Here is a 14,286-nt window from a genome sequence, read left to right as displayed (position 1 = left end):
CCATCCATTTCCAAGACTGTTATCAGTGGTGATCATCTAGGTTTGACAACTATGCGAAACCAATTGAAAACGGAACCGAATAGTATTTTATTGTAACTGTTTTGTCCTCGTCTCAACCCGAAGTAGAGCCAGAACTACCTGTATTCAGCTCCTGTCTTATAATTTGAGCAGACAAAGGGAGGAGCAGACCCCAGAGCTACTATTTGAAAGTCCGATCACAGTTCGATAAAAAATCTGTCTCATTTCTCTGGACTGATTTAAATTATTTTTTAAGAGAAAATAGTGGCCAGCTCTGCACAATAGATAACAGAGTCACTCCACAGTGAAATAAACATATGTCTGTTCAAATTGCAAACTTGTAAGAGTATAATACATTATTAATCTGTAAGTTGTGCCTTTCAAAAATGTTGGCATCCTCAAGGGAGACAAATAAAATTTAAGAGCTTTTACCAACGTTGTAATTGTTTTGCTGGTCTCTTGAGCTATTGTATATCAACTATCGGATCAAACATGGCATGATAAAAAGCTACATAGTGTGACTGAAGCGCTGTCTTTTTCTGCTGATGTAAAGCTACAAAAGGTTGTTTATTTGACGACAATCTGCCTCATATTCACGGAAATGGCGCAAAAGAGTGAATGAAAGAAAGTGTAAGCCGACGTCAATGCAGCGGACACACGCACGGCAGCGTGAGCCGCAAAGTCCAACTTATTCTTACAAAGCTTAAGATAAGATAAGCCTTTATTTGTCCCGACCGGAGCCAGGCAGTGAGAAGCTAAGCTAAGCTAAGCTAAGCTAAGCTATGTAAGATAAGATAAGATATTCCTTTATTGTCCCACATGGGGAAATTTCATTGGTGCAACGCAGGTAGATACAGAATGTGCAGTTATTTTTTAGCGTGTACATTGCAATCTGTCACAAAGTCAAAAATTAAAGTCACAAAGCTGCAGTTTAAAGCTAAATTAAAGCTCTGGTTGGGATTTTATACACACATTTGCATAACACATACATTTATATATTGCAAACTCACTAAAATGCATACATGTTTTACATCGTCGAATTATATTAATGTTCTGTGTATTGTATGTATAGATTCTTTCTTCCTAATTTTTGCTTTTTTGTTGTGGAATTTTTGGTACTTCGGTTTTACTTGCTCTTAATAACATGCAAATTAGGATCATAGTTAATGGTAAAAATCGCTTAACATCATAGTAATTAGAAGTTGTAAGGAGATTATTAACAGAAAAGTGTTATTATATGTCTAATTAGCAGCAGAATAAGGTTATGTCGAATAAGACATTAGTAAAAATGTTGTTAATAAGTGTACCCAATGTGATGTTTTTGTTTTGTTTTTTAAATTGGTCCAATGTCTGGATTTAAATTAAATGTATAAACAAATTAAATGATCTTATTCTGTCAAGCCTCTTTGACCTTTAGAAAGACCTATCCATTTAAATGGCAAACGGAATATCTTAGATATTTGGATGCGGTGCTCTTAAATAAAGACCGATCAACAATTTTGGAGGAAATTACTGTCTTTGCTACAATTAAAAAATATCTTGGAAAAAAATGAATCTTATTCCATTAGGTCTAAGTCAAACTATAAAACTGAATGTTTGCCCAGGTTTAATTATCTGTTCCAGACTCTTCCCATTTCCATCCCTAACCGGCTGTTTGATGAATGGAATAAAACATTCTCAATATTTGTATGGCAAGGGAAAAACTCTGTATCCTATTCCAAACTTTCCAATTATCAAAAGAAAAAGGAGGCCAAAAGTTGTTAGCTGACGTGGTGCTCTTCTTATACGATGGATACACAGCTTTGGTTATTTCAGCCAGACATTTTCGTTTGGCTTCTTTGTTGCACTGACATGACAACTCAGTGCATGCTTTTTCATTGAGCTTGAGAAGTTGAAGCAGTACAGCTGCCACATGACTGCGTCTTCCAAGTGATGAAGCCTTACACTGGCAAGTGTAACACTTCCTGTTTTTGTAGATATAGTCACAGTCACACTGTGAACTTCTGCTTTCATAGATGCCATGACTGAGCTTTTGAACTTCACTGTAGAGATTGTCTTTTGAAAGTGAACAGAACCAATACAGCCAGACTTGACCTATTGATCGCCACGTTTTAGAGAGTTTTTCCATGAAGTCATCAGTGGCAGCAGTACCTTCAAGCTGCAGTAATGACTCAACCAGCCAGTACTAAACATGTCCAGAGTTGTACATAACAGGTAGAGGTGATGCATTTGTATACAACTCCCAGTCACTTGAAGAAGCATTACCATCTTTCCTTGGGATGTCACAAGGATCAACAGGATCCAAACAGAGGGTCTTTTTCAAATAATTTGCCTCCATCTATCAATACCAGAAGGGTGTCTTTCTTGCCTGCATTTATGGAGTCAGTAACTCTGGGAAAAATAATAATTAGATCATAGACAGCTGTTGAACAACTACATGTAGGGCCTAGGTTACTAGCCTATCTACCTGTGGACAGGTAAAATGAGAACTAGATAATATGCAATGGCTGAAGCCATTGCGAGTGTCTGCGTTCTTGCGTAAAAGTACAACATGTGTGTAAGAGTACTACATGTGTGTAAGTAGTACTGGTGGTACTACTTAAGATAAAAAGTCAGATTTAATTGACAACAAATTACATTAAAGCTGCACTAGCGGCGATGATGGCTCTCGCCTTCCCGCACGACCCCCTTCCCACCCGTGTATGTTTTCTGCTGCGTTTTGCTGCATACCAAACGAAGCTCAGTAATTCACCGTTGATGATTGCGTAGTTTGCGATTCAAATATATAAGTACAAATTGCAAGATTGTGCTGAACGCAGACCTGAGCAGGGAGAAAGAGAGAGAGCCTCGGTGACCCGCGACTTTTCATTGATGTTCAGGGGGTCAAAAATACCCGAGTTGTGGCAGAAAGAATAAAGTCTAAAGAATTAAGAAGCCTAAAGAATAAAGTCTAAAGAATAAAGTCTAAAGAATAATAATTCTATGCCCCATTCATTTCAATGGGGAAAAAGTACTAATACTTTTGAAAATACTGCAAAAAGTACAAGTTGTTCAAATGTCAAAAGTAATAGCACACGTAATACTGTGAAAGCGATCGTAATGAGGAGTTGAAACGCGCCGAAATAATAATAATACAAGGACATATAGTGTCTTTGAGTGTCTGCGCAATGACGCAGACACTCAACAATCGTCCAGCAAATTGCAATATTCTAAAAAACATGCAGACAGCAGTCAGTTGTATTATCATAGCCCTAGGCCTAACTAGGTGTGTTGTGATTGACATGCACATTGACCAAAGAGATCACATTTTAAGCACGGAGAACTATGGGCACTTTGGCTGCTTCTCTTTACCATTAACGCCCCAGCAGACATTAAACCGGGACACACGGGATGAAGTCTGTGCAAAACCTGGACAAATGACTGGTTTGGGGAAAATGCACCGGCACACAGGACGTAACTTGCAAAATCGGGACTGTCCCAGGTAAATCGGGACGTCTGGTCACCCTAAGTTAGATTGAAACCAATTTTATGAAGGATGACATATTCGTATCAATTTATGGAAAAGCCGGACTTACCTTACGCTCTTCACTACCAGCTATCATAGCTACACAGTGAATGATGCTTGCTATTTAATTAGGCTACGGCCTAATTTTAGAGCCAATGATTTATCCCTGCAAGATTTATAACCGCTTTAATTGCATGTGGGAAATTGGCAAGAACAAAGGTATTAAGATGTCCATCTTTTATACCTTGCATAACCAACCTTCCAGTCTCGTCATTTTTTGGCATATGTATTTGTTCTATTTTTGTTCAGTCCACTAGGGGGTGCTGTTATTGTATAGTTAATGTCTTGGGTGCTTACTGTGTTCTGTCCCTTTAAGAAAATGAGCGGTAGTTAGAGGTCATGTGACACTATCAGGAAGTTTCGTCAACGTGTGTTTCTGAAGCATTGTTGTTCATCTGTTCATCAAGTAATCCACAAACATCTGCAAACATCTTATGCCTTTGTTAGCATCATGGGTACGTATGGATGTATTAGTTAAAGGTCTTTATGTGTATATGATTGTTTTATTTCATGTGTTTGAAATGGATGTGTCTGATTGATATTTTGTATATGTTCCACTTTCACCATATCTTGCAACATCATTAAACCTGTGGACAAAGAGCGAGTCTTGATGTCAAGAAAGTGTTTAGCTGGCTGTCTAGTTATATATCGCACATATGGTGAGGGCAGTACTGTATTCATGTTTTGTTTTATCATGTCCATATTCATTGAAAAGGTGCTCCCCAAGCTTAACAACGTATTTTTCTCTGCAAACTATAATTTCATCTTCACGCATGTCCTAACATTTTCCAAAATTGTGCACTGACACTCTCCATATTTGCAGAGAACCTCAACTCTTGATGTTCCTTTTTTAAGTCCTTTGACTTTTTGGCTTAAGTAGCATCTCTTCATATGCCTCCATAAGCTCTGCCTTTTACAGTACCCCTCACAGTTAATACAGTGCACAAAATCCCCTACTCTTGAAGGTTGAATGGGCTGTCTCCTTGGGACCACAGTTCCCTTACTCCCCTTTATCACCTTGTTATTATGGCCTTTGTTTAAGAGTTGCATTTTTTTGTTCCTCTTTTTCTAGAAAGCCTTTTCTACTTTTGGGACGTCTTTGTGCGTTGACTTCAAATGGTAAGCCATTTTAGACAAGGAGGACAACTTTTAATTGTATGTTCTACCACCAAACTTTTTCTTCAGTGTCAAAAACACTCACTTCTGATGTGTCTGGAAATAACAGGACATCCTGAAGTCTTGTGTGTCGAGGTGTCTGATTTGCCGCCCTTTTCTTCTAAAAAAAGTACTTCGTTGGCGGCGCGAGCAAAAAGTACTACGGCGCGCGCTCGCACGGTGGCTGTAGTACTTGAAGATCACCATACCACGCTTCGGCCCGCCATTCTAAAACTCCTCAGCGAGAACACTGAAAGATAAATACGCTCAGCACAGACGTGTGCAGTTTGCAGAGAGCGCGCTGATATGGGGAAGAATCAATCTAAAAGTGATGTGTCCATCCCGGAGACACCTGTCATGCTGGCAATGTCAAATAAATATGGGAAAGAGTGTCTGGAATGCTATGTGTGTGGTCTGTAATTTCTTTGTGATTTTAATGATTTTTTTCCTGTTGTGTGAAGCACTTTGAATTGCCTTGTGTATGAAATGTGCTCTACAAATAAACTTGCCTTGCCTTGCCTTAAACGTTCATTTCCATTCACTTAGAGCTACAAGCGGCCGCACTGTTGATTCTAAAGCCTGAGGGCAGATTTTAGACCCCTGGCAACACATGATGGCTGAATATGATTGGATAAAAGATCTAACATAAAGACCAGCCCTCCAAATCTCTACCTGGGGCTGGAAGCAGACCAACCAAGAGGAAAGCGTTGAAATGAGGAGTATAACTTTTACTCTGTGGAATCATTTAATACATATTTGTGGGAAAAAATGTATTTTTAATTATATTCGGATTATGTTTAGGCCAGCAGAGAAGGCCTTGCTGGCCGGCCCCTACCTCAAATATAATTAAATATTTTTAAATTCCCCATTATATTTTTATTTTACAGAACAGTGCAGCACAGTGCTATTTTGAATCTTACTTACTTATTAATGCAAACTTGGCATATACCAATGGATCGAGTCGGGTCATATTTACGTCAACCTCATATGTGGGTCATGCTAACTAACCATTATTATGACCCACACGGGTGGCTGTACTAACGGTTACCTGAGCTCGCAATGTCTACATTTGGAAAACACACTTTGCGAACAACATAATTAAGCCCTCTGGCAAAGGGACTGCTATTCTAGAAGATCCATTCATTTGTTGTGAACGAGTCAAGTGATTGTTAAACAGGGACATGCATTCAGGGGCGGCAGGGGAGGCAGGGCCTCACCTGTCAATCTTGGGAAAAAAATAAAAATTAAATAAAATATATTAAAAAAAAAGTGTCATCTGGTATGTATTATAAACCCACTTTCCGTTTGAATCCAATATCGAACAATATTATGTCAAATAAGAATGTCAAAATGTTCAGATGCCGTTCAGATACAGGGGGGAGGCTGCTCCTGCTCAGCCGCAGGAGCACGCACACACTCCTCACAAACTGAGCTGGTGCAATGCAAATGATGTGTCACTCTCTCCCCCTCTGTTTATAACAAATAAAACACCCTGACGATGTGCTCAGTGATTCCATATTCTCGATAATGTATGAAATGTATTTCTGAAGCATGTTTTAGGCTCACAGATTCATTATAAAACCGCAGTAAAAGTTCACTCAGGAGAGGCTGCATTACATGCGCCGCATGGACGCGCATGCTCCTGAGTCCGGCCGTGTGTGGACAGGTTTCACTATCTTCTTTGTTATTATTGTGTTTGCAGAATCTGGACGATTACATTTCCAAGTTAAAACGTTTCACAAATCTGGATTTTCAAGCAAAGCAAGAGGTTATAACTAAAGAAAGACCTACACCGGAGTTGAACGGGTTGTTTTAGACGGACCTATATATCTAAAAGCGCTGATGTCACTCATTGAACGTAGCCTAATGGTGAGCAACACAGCTATGAACACAAGAGAAAGCGTGTTCGATTTCCGCTTGTCCCAAATTTTTTTTTTGGTGCCTCACTCCCCCTGAACCTCACCACACGTCACTGTTGTTAAAATGTTCTAGTGATTTTTGATGCACAGAGAAGACAAGCTCAGGATCAATAGGATAATCATGATAAAGCAAAATACAACTCCATGCATGTTTTTGATGAGAACAAATATAATGGTTAAATGCCTAACAATTTTGCATAATGTGTGTCCTTCAAGTCAATTTAGATCAATATTGCAGTTTACAATGAACACATAAGTAACATAATGATCCACATATATGTGGTTGTTTATTCCTAATTACTATCACAAAAAAAAGCATAATGCATCTTCTTTAAAGGTCTTTGAAAGATGTAGTGCCATTTTAGAAGTGACTGTGATGACTTTAAACCGTGTCTTTGCAGAGACTGAGATTGTGTCATTAGTGGGGCTAGCTGTGTTGAGGGAGTGTGAATGATGAGAGTGGGCCCGAGGTGGCAGCGGCTGCACACTGCTCCTCCTGACAGATGACTGAGCTACCGCATTACTCCTGTTCAACCATCATACACCATTAAAGGTTTGTATTCTTCCGTGGGGAGCAGAACAGAGCAGTGGTGCACTTTGAAATGTTAGCATTTAGCTTTAGTTTCCTATAACAGTATCTTAAGAATCTTATGCAATTTTAAGACATGTCCGACTCATGAGGACATTTTGTAACCATTATTTGTCTTACAGCCACAACAGCTTGTTGATTTCAGTGGGCTTCGATGAAATTAATAAAGTTTGCACTAACTCTGTGTTGGATTTGTTTGATATTTTAAGAGCCATTGCTAGGCAACGGAGCCTGGTGCTGTATGGCTGCTTTAAAGTTCCTTGCCTGACATGTTGCAACTTTATTTGACAAACAGTTGTACTGTACCAGAGTCGCTCTAAACCTACAAAGATGAGTCCCACGTCAAATAATCTCTTACGAGAATCACTACTCAGGCCATGCCTCCCTGAAGTCGAGGAGGGGAAAATCTGACCTGAAATCCTCGAGTGTACAGAAGGCTTAATCTAACAATGAGCAAGAACCATTAGGCTATACTAACATGGTTTAAAGCACAATCAAGTTGATTTACCACAATATGCATCAATTAACTTTGGTTGCGTTCGTCACATTCGTACACGACTGTAACACACACAAAATGTGTTGACACATTATTTTACTTCCATTTCAGAATCAGAAAGGGGTTTTTGCCATTGTCAGTGAACAAAATTCAAAACTTGCTTTGGTGATTCGGTGCAACATACAACAATGAACAATAATAAAAGCAAGATATATCAAATCAAATAACGCATGCATTAGAGTTAAATTTACAGATATTGTGCAGAAAGTGAACAGTGCAGTGAGTAGTTGTTGATTAAATAATAGCTAAAGTGACAGGTGTCCAATGGCAGATGGAAAGGAACTGTTTTTGTGATGGGAAGTTCTGGTCCGGTTGGACCATAGTCTCCTGCCTGAGGCGAGTGGCTCAAATAGTCCGTGTCCAGAGTGAGAAGGGTCAGCTAATCTGCTCGGCCCAGAACCTTGGAGACGTACAGCTCCTGCAGAGATTGAAGTCTGCAGCCAATCACCTTCTCAGCAGGGCACCTAACACGCTGTAGTCTCTGTATGTCCCTGGTTGTGGCTCTAACGTACCACACGGTGATGGAGGTGATAATGGACAGGAAGTACATCCTCTGCTGGGCCTTCTTGATGAGGGAGCCCACTTGAGCACCTTGATGATGGTGGTGCCGGGGAAGGAGACCACAGTGGTGATGGGGTCTGTCAAGGTGAGGGGGCTGTGACTTTCCTGAAGTCCACGATCTCCTCCACTGTCTTCTGGGCGTTGAGCTCGAGGTTATCATGACTGCACCAGGACACCAGCCAGTTCGCCTCCCCTCTAGGACCATTCCGGTCTGAAATAAGCCCAATGAGGGTGGTGTCATCCGCAAACTTGATCAGTTTTAAGGAGTTGTGGCTAGAGGTGCAGGAGTCTGTGTACAGGGAGAAGGGCAGGGGAGAAAGTACACAGCCCTGTGGAGATCCTCTTCCTGATGGACCAGAGGTAGTGCGTGCGGCTGAGGAAGAACTATCAGCAGTCAGTGATCTACCTGCAGGTGGAGTCGGGCACCTTGAGCTGGGAGAGCTTGTCCTGGAGCGGATGGTGTTGAATTCCACAAACTGGATCCTGGCGTAGGTTTCCGGGGAGTCCAGATGCTGCAAGATGTAGTAGAGTGCCAGGTTGATGGCACTGTCTACAGATCTATTGCCTCTGTAGGCAAACTGCATGGGATCCAGCAGGGAGTAGGAGAAGAACTTAAAGCTGGCTGGGACATGCCATGACTCCAGGGAGGTGTTAAAAAGTCAGTTCCCCTGCACGGTGTCTTTAGAGTGGGGTAGACACTGTCTGGTCCTGCAGGTTTTTGGGGGTTGGATTTCTGAAAGAGTCTGTTTACATCTTGTATCTGAACTGAGAGAGGGGAGGTGGAGAGGGGTCTGGGGTTGGATTGGCTGCTTTGGTGATTCTGTGCAACATAAAACAATGATAAAACAACCTATATAAGTCAAAAAGAAAAACTATTTAAATCTGCAATAGGATAAAAATAGGTATAAGATAAAAACAAAAATAGGCTTACTATGTACACAAAATTTACAGTTGAATTTACATACGTTGTGCAGAAAGTGAACTTTGCAGTGATTAATTAAATCATGGTTGAAGTGCCAGTGTTAAAAAAGTGTTCATGAGTCCAAGGGCAGAGGGAAAGAAACTGTTCTGTGCGTGGGGATCAGGTGAACCAATGCGTGATTCGAAAAGCCCAAAGCAGCGCGGGCCACAGCGCAAAAGGCTCAGAGTTGTGTAACAGTGATCCAGTGTGTGCTCTCTTTGCACATGCATAAGCAGTACATTAAAATACACTTTAAGTCCTCATTACATACATTTATTCATATGTTTTATTTTAATCTTGAGGTAATCTTGCTTTCTTGGGGTGCACCAAAAGGGGAATCCAGCTCTGTAAATCAACCTGTTTAGTTGCTGTTTTTTTCTGTTTTATTTTGATACTCACCACCTTGTTTTACAAGTCTTTTCCTTTGTCTGGTTTCCCGCCTATTTGATCACATGACCTTCTTTGATGATTTCACCTGTGTTCAATTGTCTCCACCCCAGCATGACGGCCCCCACAGTCCCTAAATTTCCCTTCTCCGCCCCTGCTCCGGAGTCACCCGAACCCTTTCTCTTGCTCTTCTGCAGGAGATTGCATGATTTTTTTTTTATTTAGAATCTTTATAAATGTCTAATTGACTCGTTCCCAGGCAAGACCAGATTCAATCTGAACAGTAATAATAGCTATGAAATAATTTGCATTTACTGTGAAACTTTGTTCCGTGAGGGTATTGTCGGTTTACCTTGTGTTTTGGGTGCTGCAACTCCAACAGATCTTCAGATTATTCTTCCCTGAGGTCAATTCATTTTGCAGCATTAGCTCCATGTGCCGTTCACTTTAGCCTCTGTGTCTTTGCCCCTCAGCGTAGACTTTAACCATAACATAACCACTGTGCTCTTTCTTTTCTCTGCTTTTTGATTTAAAAAATAAAAATAAAAATAATGCAAACCCCTAACAGCAAATACCAGAGAGAACTTGGCAAAGAATAAAATAAAAAAATAAAAATACAATATATGAAGCACAGAAATTAAGATAAGTTTGTTATCTCAAGTCGGGAGCAGGACCACACCCCTTTCACGCCCCTTCCTGGGGCTACACTATTTCGTTATCCTGGTCACACACATCAGCATTTGTGACTTCATGCCCCTCCCTCCCTCTTCTAATTCTAATTCTAATTCTAATTTATCGCCGAGATGGGGGTATCAAGACCTGGGAGACTCCAGCACTCTTTGCCAGAAGCCCCAAAACTGCATCCATTTCTGTCGACTTGTGTTGTTGCATCTTTGCATCTCAGCTGGGGTTGTGGTCCTTGCTAGTGAAGGATGTCTGTGTCAAATTTAATTTGTCTACGTTAAAATATATTTTTTAATCCCATTTGAAATTGTTGTAAACATAAATGCATGTAAGTCAATGACAATATTTGTCAGCTTGCAATGGTCATAAGTTTGCAGATAGAGGTATGACATCATTGGCTTTTTTGATCTGAATGGTAAGAAGAAAGTCTGTGCCAAATTTTATTTGTCCACGTCAAAGTATTTTTTCACTTTATGTTCAAAGGGGTGCTGTAGAGCTTTTGTAAAATATAGCTATATATATTGTATATCATTGCGTTAATTTGTTTTTTCACAAAACTTATATTAATGCCGGAAAATAGGCCATCTCATGCCAGAGAAACGCAAGTTTTAACACTTAAGAAAATTGCATATTTGTTAATGGGCTTGCCACGCCCACATTGTATTGTATCAAAAATCTAAAGAATTACCTCTAATCCCACATGGGTGTAGTTCATTTTGACACATATTCAAGCATTTTGACTGAAATTCCAAGGTGGAAAAAATAAAGCATGAGGTGTAACATTTTGAAAATATTGGGTTCCGCCCACACTTGCAGACTCCCTGTGGCACATGTGTCAGATTCAAGGCCCGTGGGCCACGTCCGGCCCCCGAGGGGATTATCTTGCACGACAAATTCAATTTACTATTAGAGCTGGCCCGCCGGTATATCGCACGCAACACCATAATACTACAAATCCAACAATGCACTGTGTGTGCTTCGGTACGGCCCGCGAACGTGCCCCACTTGTTCATCGGTATCGCTTAACTTTCAACTATCTTGCCCAAAAATGGCTAAACGAAAAGTGGACTTTGAAAACTGGGGTTTTCAAGACGGGCGGGAAGCAGAGTATATGTTCGCGGATGTGAAGGGCAAAGCCGTGTGTCTTCTGTGCGGAGACAGTGGAGCTGTGATGAAAGAATACAACATGAGAAAAAGGCAATTGTTTTTAAATGTGAGCCTGAGCCAAATCACCGTTGCAGACCGCGTGCGTCCGCTTTTGGACAATATCCAACAACAGCTTGTGAAAAAGGGAAAAGATTTCATCGCATATTGCCGTAGATGAGAGCACTGACACTTCTGATATTGCCCAGCTCTCAATTTTCATGCGTGGAGTGGACTCGAACCTGTGCGTAACAGAAGAGTTTTTGGGATTACAGTCAATGCATTGTACAACTACGGGGAAAGATCTCTTTGAAGAGGTGTCTACATGTGTTGATAAAATGGAGCTGACGTGGAATAAACTTGTGGGACTGACAACAGATGGAGTGCCTGCGATATGCGGAAAAAAAAGTGGATTGGTGGGGAGGATCAGAGAAAAGATGCAGGAGGAAAACGTCACAGGTGAGCTGACCGCTTATTATTGTATTGTAACATATGATTTTATTTAACATTAATTTCTATTTAATTTACATTTATTTGGGGAATTTATATTTTGATATTGATTTGAGGGTTGGTTATATTTTGTTGCACTTATTTTATTTTGGGTACATTTATTCAGGCTGCATATTGTTTCTGTACAACCCATTTGTTTGATGCACAGGAAGTGAAGTTGAGTTGAAAAGCATGTGAAAATAAAGAGCGACGCTGCTAAACACTGTCCTGCCGTGTTGGTATATTTTGGCAAGAAAACAACAGACATCATTAATCTCAACTGTAACCCGCCATACCCACAGCCTCAGAGACTGGTGAGATACAAGAATGAAGTTTTGATACTGTAACCACAGTATCAAACACCAAGAATCCTTGTGTGGCAAAGCATTGAAAATGGAACATGTGATGAGCTGGTGGCTCATGGTGAACCCTGGCCCTTGACTCCGGCAATGTTTTTTAATTTGGCCCACTGTGTATTTGAATTTGACACCCCTGCCCTGTGAGGTTTAGGGTGGGGTCATAATATAATTTTTTTACCTGTCCTAATATGAATATGCAAGACAATATACAAATGTTCATAAGTCTATGATGAAAAAGGCCCGTCCTTGCGTAGTGTATTTTGAAATTTGAGGTTGGGCTAGCGAGTCATGTTACGTAATAAAACAATTTTAGACACCAAAACGATTTTATCCCTTCCTGAATTTTGGGTCAACATTTTTTCAGTTTTCTTTTACGTTCAGGGGGTCAAAATGTGGGTGGTTTGTGGGAGAAAAATAATAATTAAAAAAACAAAACAAAAAACAAGAAGAAGAATAACTGAAACGCTTTCTTTCCTGCCATTTTTTCCACTCTAAAAACTCAAGCTTGAGTCACGTGTTTTTTCGCATATTGCCTGGACACAATTTAACCCGTTATAAATATTTTCAGTTGTTTACGACAAATGAAGCCTGCGTAAATTCACCTGGAAGACCTAACTTAAATCGGCGTCGGCCACCATGGAAGGACCCCTCTCCCCAGCGCCATCATCGCACTCAAGCGGCGTCCGCCTGTCCGTCTGTAAGAGTCAGATCCCTCACTTCACCATGGACTCTTCCAGGTTTCTGCGCTTATCCCAAAGAGGTTATGCAGTTTTTCCCGGCCAAGAAGGAGGGTGAAAGGACAGGGGGCGTCTGCATCATGGCCCTCGCACCTGCTCCGCATCCGCAATCAACGCTCTCAAGTGACTCCTCTCCGCTCCCAATCAGCGCCCAGGCGGTCGCATTTAAGCCCTCAGACAGATGGTTCGGCCGCTCAAACTGTACTGCGACCCACCACCTCCCCAGCTCCTCCTCTGCATTCCCCTCATCCTCTACCTCTCCACATCTACCACCACCATGTCTCCAGGCTCCGGGGGGAGACATCTAATTCAATTAGATTATGGAGTGCCCATGATCACTGTCTTCCACCGGGGTCTGAGCACCAAATAAACTCCGTAATAAAGCTTGCTAATCAATCTTTTCTGTGTCCTGTGTCCGAGTCTCTCCAGGGTGAAATGCCTTTTATGAATTTTTTTTAATCAAATTTGGAGAGGAGCTAAAGAGACATTTTATTAGCTAGCCACTACATGTGCATATCATTGCGTTCAGCTGGGAAATCTAAACAAATGCTCCAAAATAATTGTCTAAAAAACAAAATTTAAGATTTTTTTTTTCAAATTTTCCAAAAAATGTGAATTTGTTTAAAATTTAAAATGACCATACCCAAAAGTGTATCAGCTCCAAATGTAGAACATTTCATTGCTCATGGGTTTTGTGTCTTGTGGCAAAATTTTAACTGTTTTTGATGAAAACTGTAAGAGGAGATGCCAAACGTACAACGAGGTACAGTTTTGTCAGCACCATGTTTGATCCAATATGGCCGACTTCCTGTATGATTTAGGGCGGGGTCATAATAGAATTTGTCCACACATGAACTTTTTTTTAGAGTGAGCGTCATTTTTATTGTAACTTTTTGGCGTCAGGCTACCATTGGCCCCATGTTAATAGATTTTTGAGGTGGCACTCTTCACTCGAAATTAGAACTCTTCACTCAAAATTAGAACACGGGCACAGAATTCTTATTTATGGGAGAGAACAATTCGCTTCCACGGGCGTGTCTCTGGAATGTATTTTTGTAGCTTAGCTTAGAGATGAGCCCTCATCTCCCTAGAGCCAATCTCATGGACCTCCTCTGATGGAACTAAGTTTGTCTTCTTTCTCTCTCTGACTGACCCCTGCAGGG

At 40.8% G+C, this 14,286-nt stretch overlaps 1 long non-coding RNA gene across 1 annotated transcript; it reads left to right on the top strand.

The window, feature by feature from the left end:
* The first annotated feature begins 3,946 nt into the window (after positions 1 to 3,946).
* LOC140359140 (uncharacterized) lies at positions 3,947 to 5,247 on the top strand. Its single transcript, XR_011926827.1, has 3 exons — positions 3,947 to 4,038; positions 4,656 to 4,702; positions 4,809 to 5,247. It is a non-coding gene; the product is annotated as an uncharacterized lncRNA (long non-coding RNA).
* The last annotated feature ends 9,039 nt before the right edge of the window (positions 5,248 to 14,286 follow it).

Source organism: Eucyclogobius newberryi, unplaced genomic scaffold (assembly GCF_026437365.1).
Source record: "Eucyclogobius newberryi isolate DKJ021-1_F unplaced genomic scaffold, fEucNew1.0.hap1 SCAF_14, whole genome shotgun sequence".
In the NCBI taxonomy this organism is placed as follows: domain Eukaryota; kingdom Metazoa; phylum Chordata; class Actinopteri; order Gobiiformes; family Gobiidae; genus Eucyclogobius; species Eucyclogobius newberryi.
This window is presented reverse-complemented; position numbering and strand designations above follow the sequence as displayed.